The sequence below is a fragment of the Anopheles gambiae genome, chromosome 3, assembly GCF_943734735.2.
Source record: "Anopheles gambiae chromosome 3, idAnoGambNW_F1_1, whole genome shotgun sequence".
Classification (NCBI taxonomy): Eukaryota; Metazoa; Arthropoda; class Insecta; order Diptera; family Culicidae; genus Anopheles; species Anopheles gambiae.
In genome coordinates this window covers 39,235,724-39,248,232 of record NC_064602.1, presented here as the reverse complement: position 1 = coordinate 39,248,232, position 12,509 = coordinate 39,235,724, and the positions used below count along the sequence as shown (strand labels likewise).

Here is a 12,509-nt window from a genome sequence, read left to right as displayed (position 1 = left end):
AGTTCAATTTTGCCTGGATCGTGTGAACCAGAGATGATTAAGAGAAAAAAACCCAACCTAAACCAGATCAATTTGAACAAAGTGTGTTTTTTTGTTGGTGGGCTGTGCCTGCGGGCTGTAATTTTGGAAAGTCAATAAAACTGTATAGTGGTGTGGTCGATTTGCAATAACTTAGCCACTCCAATAGGCTGCTCCCTTCGGATGGCATATCGGTGTAACGAATCGGACAACCTATAGTTTAGTCAGTCAGTCAGTAAGCAAAGGCCGAACTCGAAACACCCGAGTAATTCCCTACCGGGATCGTGTGTTGACTATGAAGTTGAAGGATAGCGGTACTAATTATGAATTCAGTACGATTTTTCAACCCGTTATCAATAATTTTGACATTCCAATCGACATCCACCCACACCCAACACAGTGCGACACTTTACCCGTACCCTCACATCTCTCTCACTCTCCTTCTCTGTCTCTCTGCTCTGCACATAATTAATTTAGATAAAGCGATCACCCATTACCCGCCTGTTGGAAGAGCTTCGCGTATAGCAGTGCGGAGAACGAGAGATAAGCTGCAAATGAGTTGCTTTGAGGCACCATGAACTTTCATAAAAATATATATCATGCAATGAGCCTCATCGCGAACGAAAGTCGATAACGGAGTGGATAATTTAGCCGATCGGTTAGCAAAATTCCAATGTTATCCAATTGCGTTTTCTCAATCAGAATCTTTGCTAACCGATCGGTTTGCCAGTGGAGTGGAATGGTGTTTGCCGCCATAGCAACGTGGTTAAAAAGTCGAGCAGTGGGATATGCAGTTGAAAACTTCATATAAAAAAAACCATTTCAGTCGGATAGCCATATCTACTGCTCCACCCCAGTTGATATAACAGTGGAAAACTAAATAATATTAAAACCCATGTTTCACAGCTCGCAAAAAAAGGATGTTTTATCGCTGTTTGAGTTATTTAAGATGTTTTATCACTCGATTTAGCTAAAATATTATTTTTTAGAAAATATAAATTAACCTGTTTTTTATAAACAATCAAAACACATGAATTAAGGTTTATAACAGGTATTTAGTTTTTATAGTTCAAGCTAAGAAATAAGAAACCAAAAAAATCCTTTTCTGCTTATCCTTCTCTTTTATCCAACCTTATGTTATGGCCTTATGGCATGTTAGAATCGGTTCCGACACGTAAATGCAACGAGATTGGGAAGACCAGTATTATCACTAGGTACAAGAAATTACAAGCAACTCATATCCGTTGGAGCGGCGAGTTCCGGTCGGAATCGTTTGCGTTGTCTTGCACCTATCGAAAGTGTTGTGTCTACTTTTACTATCCGGACTATTCCCAAAAACTCGGGGTCGCTTATGGATGGATATAGCCCGGGAATGTTCGGATTGACACACACATATCTAAGTTCCACGCCTCATGACAAACGCGTCACCCAATGATTTTTTTTTGTTCATCCATTTAAACGAATATGTACACTGGAATAGCAGCTATACTGAATCGCATAGATTACAATATTAACGTAGTTATTTTATTTTTATCAAATCTGATGAAATCATCATCGTATGTGTGGAAGCACACTCATTGTCGTATCAAGCTCGCCAGTCTTCAGTGGACGGTCCTTGTTCAAGGCATGGAAACGATCGTCCCAGGTGTTGTGCAGGGAGAGGGGGTGGGGGGAGATTTCATCTCTTGGCCTTGAATCAAATACACTTTAATTTTTTTATTGGGGGAGTGGGGGGTATTGGGCCTCATATATGGGCCCCTGTAGTCTTTGAGTCTCTTCGTCCATGGAGCCTCTATCGTTCATGGAGGCCCGCGATGAGACTACTGTACACACCATATATGCTGGACTTTATATCCACGGAGCCTCCTGCGGCCAATCAGTCCGCTTACGGTTAAATCCGCAATTGCGGAGAGGGCGTAGTAGGTTTAAATTTAAGTGGGCAGAGGACTTGGAGGCGTCAGTCATTAAGGCCAGGATAATGGACTGGCGAGGGCGAGAGACCGTGAGCGGTTTCGGACACTCCTTATTGCACGGAATAAGTGTACCGCGTTGTTTCAATATATTTTTGCACGAGGGCGTAAAATACGGACGTTCACGGATCCAACGTTCGCGGTGGCTGGATTTGATGGACGCACATGGTATATGGCACAGGACAAGCGTCAGTGAAGGAGGCAAGCTCAGAAAGGATTCAAACCTCGTCCTCCAGTTCATACGATTTTGTTTCAATTAGACTTGTTCAGCCTACAACCCGTTTTACACTTTACCCGGATTGTTTGAATAGGCCTACAGTCAGTACTGTCTAAGGCCTGGTGTGGATTCTTCACTAGATGGTCCGTAAATAAGCCAAATTTACTATTTTATTCATTCCGCAAAACAACACCTCTAAATGTAAACAAAAGTGTGATTGACAGATAGGCAAAATCAATGGCTACTCGAATCGGAAAGAGTTATCCACCGGTGGAAAATAAATTCCACCGGTGGATTCGAGCAAATTAACCGATCGGATAAATTTTATCGACTTTCGTTCGCGATGAGGCCCAATGCTGGATAAAACCATTGTGATAATTAATAATTGTCACTGGCGGTTACTTTGCGGTCGTCCGCTTTAAAAAAATGGATGTGGCAAATGCGTTGATGAAGATTTTAATCAAGTCCGCCGCCTCGAAGAACAAGATTTACCTTTTTTGAGTGACAAAAAGCGTGTACAGCCGCGCTAAGTGTCACCTTTATATTTTAACAAATGAAATAGAAAAGAAATCCCCGCAGGCATAGCTAATAAAATGAATAATCATCATGTTTTGAAGCTTCTAATTACCGTGTGAGATAATTACTCTACAATCCAAACATAACACGAAAATAAAAAAAAAATGCACAGGTTGAAATTATTCATCAGTCGAGTTGCATATAATTGATGAACCCGTTTGTGAACAATCCGCCAAAACAACCAATCGCCTATTCGGTGTAATTAAAACCACCCAGCAAGTGTCGCAATGAGTGCGTTTACAGACACATAATTTTGCACATTAGTGCCATTCTACGCGATTGTTAAGCCCACTCAACACGCGAATCGATTTGGGCACGGGATCGAGAATAGAATTGCCAGTAATGCGCTTAGCTTTCATTGCAAATGACGTTCATTTCCCATTACAATCAAATGCAATTTGCACATCTGCCGGGTTACCATCCGCCGGGTTGCACATCCGCCGGGATTTGCACAATACGGGGGTTACAACCCCGTATGATTTCTGAGTATCTGGGTAATGCCCGAGTCAAACACCGAGTCAATCTATTCCTCCTCATCAATATTTGTGCGTTTATGCAATAGTCATCATCATCATTATTGGCATTCCTATCTTTACGATTGCCAACGGGTCGTCGCAAAAGAGAGAGTGTTTGCGATAATTAATCAGTTGAACCCAAACTAATACGATTTCCGGCACTCAGGAAACGATTGAAAGGTAGATCCAATTGCGCTTCATTAAACCATTGCTGTTGGTCGGTTCACAATTGCTGCCGTGGTGTAGCAGATTTACTGCTAACAGTAGGTCACATCTAACTTAGCATTGCCAAAAGCCAGGTAAAGAAACATTAAACACCAGAAACGTAAACGTTCTAGTGTTTTACCCCAGAACATAAATAAGGAAAACGCGCCACAGATAAGCAATTAAACTTCCGTAAAACTCAGGCATAAACAGGAAAACGTTCGCTACATCCACAATGCACGGATAGTTGATAAAACACAGGCACGCTAGGTATAATTTAAGAAACACCTGTAAAAACCCAAACCCGGAAAACCAAATGAAAGCTCACATTTGACAAACATCTGGTTGCCAAATGTGTCACAACTTTCACACCATCTTTCTTATAAATAAAGCTCGAATTGATGGCGAAGTCAGTTCACCTTCCATAGACACGTAGATCACTCGTGTTCTGGTGCATCTCACCAATTTGCAGATTCCGCCGAAGGCTCTGCTCATATTTGATAATCATTTTTGGTTATCAGCTGTTCAGTCGGTTGACCGATCAGCATTACCCTCATCGAAATAAAGTGCACGTTTGCACTAGTTCCACCCAACTTCTCCCACGGTGTCCGATTCCGCCTCGGTCATCAACTCGACGCGCAAGGTCGATCCAGTCCGCGATTCCGCCGACGTAAGCAAGTGCTTCTTTTCGGACTTAGCGTAAGTGTGAACAGGTTGACGTAACCGATACGCGACGAATGTGTTTACATTTTGGTGTCGCGTTCCGTACGATCCCCTTCCTCGTCCCACACCCTTTCACTGTGCTCCGCGCATCGACTCACCGAAACGGTTTGAGAAGCGCGGCCGAACCTACCACATGGCGACCGTGACAGCGTAGCAAAAACAAAGCTACAAGAACAATAAAGTGCAGTGAAAAAGCAAAAGTGCAGTGCTGTGTAAAAACTCTTGTTGTGAGTACTTACCTTACCACATGCCCCAAAAATCTAAAAAGTAGGAGTGCCAGTTAAGTGTTAATACACTGTTGTGAAAATCTATCTTAAAATGCAAAAGTGATCAATGCCTAAATAATCAATTTTTAGACCTTGAATTTCAACTCTAAATGATGCATCAAAACGCTAACTTAGCAAAACAAATACAAAGTGCAACCAAGTTAAAGAAAAATGGGTAACGACGCTTCAAATCCGAAAGCAAATACGAAGGGTGATAATGACCTTACAATTATCCAGACCCAAAATGTTCACTCAGAGCAACACGAAAGCCACGAAATGAAACTGCACATTGTGCTTATATTGCTTTCAATCATACTCAACCAAAAGATCGTAAAAGTAATCTTCAGAATAGTGAAAATACAAGCTCAAAACGAGGCAATGAATAAATTACAACTGCTTAAATAGTTTGCGTTTTGACAATCAAAACATGTCTTACTGCAAGTGATACAAATTTAAAATAAAAGATAATAGAGTGGATGGAAGAACCACGAACCACGAGAGGTGGCCAGCGTGATTTTATGGAAAAGTAGTTCCCAACGTGGAAGACAAATGACCAAGACGAGCTTACTGCCCGATCTGGAATGACAGGCGAGAATGGACAGGAGTCCCAACCCAGAAGTTACACCGAGTGATATCAACTGATGACATCGTAAGAAAATATTTCAAGCTCCGAGTTTATACCAAGCCCCGAGTATACACCATGCGCCGAAAGATGATCAGCGAGCAGCATCATCAGCAGCAACGAAAACAAATACATGTTATGTATTCAAAGAAGGTATTGTAAACCATATCCTCATATCAAAATCATCATCAAAATCAAATCAGGAGTAGACCACCTTTGCCTATAAGAAACAGACAAACTATCTGAACCAACATCAAAAATAATCATTAGCACAAGTTCCATGTTTTACAACATAATTTCAATTACACCAGAAATGAGACGCTAAATGCAACCTCAAACGACTTACGAAAGCAAGTCAGACTTTAGAGTTTGCGTTGCATAAAATATGCGAAATTTCAAAAAAAACATAAAAGAAACGAGAATTATCAACAACTATAATCAAATTATCTATTGCCAACAATGAAAGAATTAGTTAATATATCTATTTCCGACAAATTGTTGTAAATAATCCAACTAGATGGATTGCGTAACAGGCAAAAAGGTTTAGATTAATTCGAGATATGACTCTTTCAAACCTCTCTTTTACCATATGAGTGCAATACAGATAATACAACAAATAGAGAGACAATATTAATGACGAGAAATACTTTTTATAGATAACAAAAATGAATTAGAAATTCCGAAAATAATATATCGTTCAAATTTAGAATTTAGAACGTCAGGAAAACTATTACCAAAATGAACCCTCTAGAAATTTTGAAGACGGCAACAAGCCTCATACCATCTTTCAATGGTGGAGAAGACGAAGCTGAAGCCATGCTAGTAGCATTAGAAATTCTTAAAGAAGCTGTAGATGAACAACATCACCACCTTATCATGAGAATCGTTCAATCGAAATTAAAAGGACAAGGAAGAAAGATTGTAGGGAAATTGGTAAACAGCATTGACGACATTTTGATAAGAATCAATGCACATTTTAAGAAAACTGAATTACCCGAAGACATTGTAATAGCCATCTATGCCCTGAAGCAAAAATTCACAGTGAAGGATTTTGGTGAAAAAATTCAAGACTTAGCAGAAGAACTAGAGCAGGCTTACCTAAACGAAAATGTCGCCCCGGAGTTGGCTAGCGAAAAAACCAACAAGATAGCAATGAAAGCTTTTGGAAAAGGGTTAAAAAACGAGATCCATCAGGCAATAGTTCTGTCAGGTATGATTCCTACCTTAGACGCTGCAATTAAGGCAATTGTCAATATTGACAATATAAATAAAAAATCGCAAGAAATGAATCATGATCACAAGCAAAGCAGTCAGGGAACCCGATATAATAGCTCATACCAACTACAGGCAAATAACACGATAAACAACGATCATCGTTCAAACAATAGCAGCTGGAGGTCTCAACTTCAGCAAATCACTAATAACTGGAGAACTCAGGCTCCACAGAGCAGTAACTGGAGAAATAAAAATGTAGGAAATGTTCAAAATAGACATCCTAGCGAGACAAACGGGTATAATATCCAAAATAGGAAACCCACTAGCAAAAATATTTTAGAGCAACGCGATCCGATAAGAGCAATTTATTGTGCTCAAGCAAATGATCAGCTCTCAGAAGAAACAGAAAACATAGTGGACCAAATCCCACTAACACAAAACAATAATCAACGGAATAAAAATCATATTTACAATCAAAATGATAGAGAATATATAAACATTGATGAAAATAACAATCAAGTGCAATTTGAACAAGATTATGTAGAGTTCAACAGCAGAACAAGCTATGAAACTAAATCTTATGAACCTATGAACGATCAAATAATTTATGAAGTAAAAAGGCCAAGTAATGACTCAGAAAGAATTATTAAAGAAAATGAGGAGATAACTAACGAAGATCACGAAGAACATATAAATAATCAGTATGATAATGAATACGAAAATTGTATGCAAACTATACTCATTAATGACGTTGTTAAGAGAAATATTGTTGAGAAACCAATGAACGACCCAACAGAGGTTATAAAACTGCTAGATAGCGTAGAAAGAAACAATGAGATGAATTGTAAAGACAGCCATGCAACTGAGCTGAATAATGCAAAGAAAAGAAAGCGTAGCATCAAATCAAAGAAGAAGAAAATTGAAGTAAGTAATCAATCATATTGCCAGGATATAAAAGCTGAGAAAAATAAAAATGTCACATTTAGTGAACCAAGAAAAAATGTTGCTTACGAAAAGTATCTCAAAGAACTTTTAGAACATTTGCATCATACCATCTCAATGATAACAATTATAAAATCTATAATCGTAGAATCCTCAAGAAATGAACCTAACAAACGTATCAATGCGATATCAAACTGTTACAATCTCCATTTAAATAACAACGATATTGTATCTCTAGATAATAAATCAATGTACATAAAATATTACCCACCTTAACGAAATGAAAATACTTTCAATAAGTTTTTTTTTCAAACAAAAATATAAAACTTACACAAAAAAGTATTAGAAAAAAAAATCAACAAAGTTAGAGCAATTAAAATATGACAGAATAACTTCATTTCATTACGTTATTCTTCCGAAGGGTGGAGGTGTAGCAGATTTACTGCTAACAGTAGGTCACATCTAACTTAGCATTGCCAAAAGCCAGGTAAAGAAACATTAAACACCAGAAACGTAAACGTTCTAGTGTTTTACCCCAGAACATAAATAAGGAAAACGCGCCACAGATAAGCAATTAAACTTCCGTAAAACTCAGGCATAAACAGGAAAACGTTCGCTACATCCACAATGCACGGATAGTTGATAAAACACAGGCACGCTAGGTATAATTTAAGAAACACCTGTAAAAACCCAAACCCGGAAAACCAAATGAAAGCTCACATTTGACAAACATCTGGTTGCCAAATGTGTCACAACTTTCACACCATCTTTCTTATAAATAAAGCTCGAATTGATGGCGAAGTCAGTTCACCTTCCATAGACACGTAGATCACTCGTGTTCTGGTGCATCTCACCAATTTGCAGATTCCGCCGAAGGCTCTGCTCATATTTGATAATCATTTTTGGTTATCAGCTGTTCAGTCGGTTGACCGATCAGCATTACCCTCATCGAAATAAAGTGCACGTTTGCACTAGTTCCACCCAACTTCTCCCACGGTGTCCGATTCCGCCTCGGTCATCAACTCGACGCGCAAGGTCGATCCAGTCCGCGATTCCGCCGACGTAAGCAAGTGCTTCTTTTCGGACTTAGCGTAAGTGTGAACAGGTTGACGTAACCGATACGCGACGAATGTGTTTACATTTTGGTGTCGCGTTCCGTACGATCCCCTTCCTCGTCCCACACCCTTTCACTGTGCTCCGCGCATCGACTCACCGAAACGGTTTGAGAAGCGCGGCCGAACCTACCACAGTGGCAAAAAAAGCAATTCCATTCAATAGTAGCTTTAATTTACTTGCTGTTATCTGTGAATTTCTACATAGTGACTTGATAAAGTACTTGCGAATAGCTGCACCCGAACGGTTTGAAGCAATAAATGTTGAAAAACGATATCTCCATAAATGTGGTTTTGGTGGAATTGAGATGCAAGGCACCAAGCATCCCAATCACCAACTCGTTTCAGAAGTTGCCGTAAGGTTAGGTTATATTGTAAAGCTGAATCGGTGGCTTGATTAGCATTAGAATATGAACGGTAGGTTGGACGTCTCGTTTTATTCCTGATACCTGATATCAGAAGTTGGAGCATTATTTTTTTTAATCAACATAAAACAATCAAATTGGTTAAAGCGGTCCAACAAAAAATAATCAGTACAGCACTTAAACAAAAATGGATGAATGCCTACCAATTATACATATTGTAACTCGCAGGAGCCCCTAGTCGAATAAACTGTCCAACTAGTATACAATTTCAATTTCACGTAAGCTTTGCTCTCTGTGTCATCACAACTATTGGCGTGCACTGGTTTCCTCTCGGATCGAACTTTGGCAAACAATGAATAATTTATTTCAACTACACGCTTCTTCTCAGGCCCCTTATCACCAGCCTTGAGGACACGGTTGACCAATGAATCTAACCGCACGGAAAGGAATGTTTTAAAGCCATAATGAATACCGAGCCTGGTTCTCGGGAAAGAACAAATAAGCGCCACCAAAATAATGCTCCGTTCGCTCAAACTTCGTGCTGCAACAGCTCTAAAACTTTCCGTTCAACTACTGTTGGCCGGCTATTGGGACAGGGACAGTGTTCTGCGAAAAGCTCATCTCCTTAAGACCACAACGTATTACTTTGGTAAAGAAAGTTTTACGTACACTAGACGTTTGGGCCTAGTTGGCGAGTATGTCCAGATAGCTAGACAGTAAGTCTCTTCTCAACCCGATACGGTCCGTTTGTGTCACCCGAGAAACACATCTTCCATCCAGCACGCTGTGGACAATGGTCACAAAACTACGGCCTGTTCGGTTGATGTTTTATCTTTTATCACAAAGCGACAGACGCCGTCACGTTCGCTTTTGCATGCCGTCCGGGCGTTGATATTAATATGTAACAAAGGCCACAGAGCGGTAACAAAGCTTTTGAAAAACGTTGACTTGAAATTTTAACATCGTTTTCCGGTCTTTGAAAACGCGATGAAAAACGGACGAAAACTAAACCAGCATCCCCCGTTCCCTGTATCCACACTCCCCTGGGACAGACTCAACTTCGCTGTTGTACGCCGTCGACAACCAAAAGGAAACATCCGGAAAAATACCCTTTCGAATCAATCGTTCAACCAGTTTCATCTAAGTTTTCAGCGCGCCTTGCCTTTGTCACATATTTGTGAGGTGACGCTGACTGGGTTCGAAACAAACCGTCGACACAATTTCCGGCTCTTTCATTTACCGATACGGCTAATGAATGAAACATCACAGGAAAACGTAGTAGCCGAAACCATCGCACCACCTCTTTTGATTCGTTTCATTTGCCCAACAAACCAGGGACGGAAATTCGAAACGAAACCGAACCCCATGTCCCTCGGTCATGGGAACGCGGTTTTACTGACCATTTCAGAAACCACCAACCACAATCACAAACCGGGCCCGAAACCTATTCAGTCTGCCTGCGGTGTTGGTCGAAGCAAAAGTGCAATTTGATAAGATTCGTTACGCTTTTATTTTGTCTCCTTCCTGGGAGTTTCTCTGGGGGTGAACCATCCTCCACGACCAATGAATGTCCCATGGGCAGGGAGAAACATTCCGGACAAAGGGAACATCGTACTATCCTGCTATCGCATCTTAACTGCAATGTGAGCAGATAGTTAAGGTATCTCCTACCTGTCCGATGACGGTAATGGTTATTGTCACTCCAGTGAAGGTGAACCACGCGGACGCTATTGGCTTTTAATGGAAAATGACCAGCTTCAATGACTGTTCTCGAGGCGCTTCGGATGGTTTGCTAATGGGACACCAAAAGTAAAGTTACTATAAGGACAATACATACGGAGCCATAACATCGTGATAGGAAGAGTTGCTTACGATTTTATTATAATGATTGATCGTAAGCAATTTTCAGGCTTCGATGGCAAGGTGATAAACGAAAGTATTGATATTGTTTCGTTAAGCCAAGGTATAAAATCAATCAATACCAAAAGCTCGTCTACAAAAATATTTCTGTTTCGTTGGAATCAGGTACTGTTGAGCAGCAAAAATGTTGTTTTATTCATATCAATAACATTGATCCATTGCTAGTTCCATCGCTCCATAATTGTTTAATGTAAGTCATGCTGCTCTTTACCTTGAGCTACCCGACAGACAAAGAGAGCGAAATTTACAGGCGAGGGGCATGTAGAAACAGGGGGAAGGGGTTCGGTCGAAGTTGTATTGTCCGCCATAGTCGAGCGGAAGCGATTTTTTCCGAATTGAGAGTAAGCGCGCGCAGCGCTCTCTCGTTTGCCTTCAAATTACATGGGGCGCTCTCGCGATACAAAACAGCTGATCAGCTGATACCCCCTCCCTCCCGTTTTTTTCCTCTCGCGCTGCGCTGGATGCGCGGATCAGCTGTTCTTGCTCTCTCGCGTTTCTTTCGGTTTGCGCTGCGCTGTTGCCGCACTTGCGCGCTGCGCTGAACACCCCTCCCCCTCGTTTCTTTCGTTGCGCGTTGTGCGCTGTGCGCTTTCGTTCACTTAGATTTGCTGCGTAATAAAATCGCATGCATCGAAATAAAACTTAAACACATCAAACTCGTTTGATATTTTAACACTTTATTGAAACTTAAGGCATAGTTCCACACATCGCTAACCACAAACTTGCCACAAAACCACACATATTTTTTATTATAAATAATAAAAAAAAATCGTCACTTCAAGCACCCGCCTTACTGCCGGTATGTTGTTTATGTTGAATACTGTAAAAAAAAGCATTGAAATAAAGCAGCATAATTCACATATTCATGTTGAATTATGAAAGATTATCGCTGCTTTATTTCAATGCGCACAACACTTCATCAATTGAAAATACGGCCGAGGCTGTAATAATGTGAATTGAAATAAATAACACTTCAACACTTCACTTCAAATTACATCGAGCGCCCGGGACTTAGGCTAAAACGCGCGCGGCCTCACACTGCGAAGGCTTGAGCTGTACTGACGATTTTGTGTGGTAGCAAGAAAGGGAACGCACGAGGAACACTCGCTGCACTAGTGCGAGCGAGACACCGACACCAGCAAGCCGCTGCGAGAAAACCAAACTGAGCGCGCTGGCTGAAAGTGAACGCACACATTCACACATGTGTGATTGTGTGAGTGCAAAAACTGTGTAGAAAGCAAAACACGCTCTCGCCGCCGCGTGATTCCGCGTATTTCCAACCGTCTCCCCCTGCTTCTACATGCCCCTCGCCTGAAAGACGCACACTTTTACATTCTCATTGCTAGTAGGGTACGCTTCCGCAGCATTTCACGCTTCGTTTAGCTTGGACATACCTACACAGGAATGACATTTGTCCATTCAATTATGTTCCGTTGTGGGACACTCTTGTCGCTGTCTGATCATACAACCAGCTACACTGAAAAATATGCTAAATCATCTGAAGAAAAACATACAAAATCACCGCTTGCATGCTCACTGCCATTGTCCTCAAAGTTTCCCTGCACACCGGCGAACCATTTAAATATTGTTCTTTTTATAAACATTCCTCCATCATCTTACATGCTTGAAGCTAGCTCGAGAAATGCAGTGGAATTTATTCAGTTATATTTGTTTTTTTTTTTTGTATTTTGTTGCCATCCCAACTACATGTGCAATTTATATCTCGCAACTGCACTTGGTGTACTGCACTTACCTCACCACGAATAACGTCACTTCTCCACCAATGAAAAATGTTCAGCGGGTCTGAACTATACCATCTTGTTTGACCGTGCTTATCGTCTGCA

General features: G+C 40.7%; 1 pseudogene; it reads left to right on the top strand.

Moving 5' to 3' along the window:
• The window catches only part of LOC133392713 (neural-cadherin-like), a 368,858-nt pseudogene that overhangs the window by 340,623 nt on the left and 15,726 nt on the right, over positions 1-12,509 (top strand).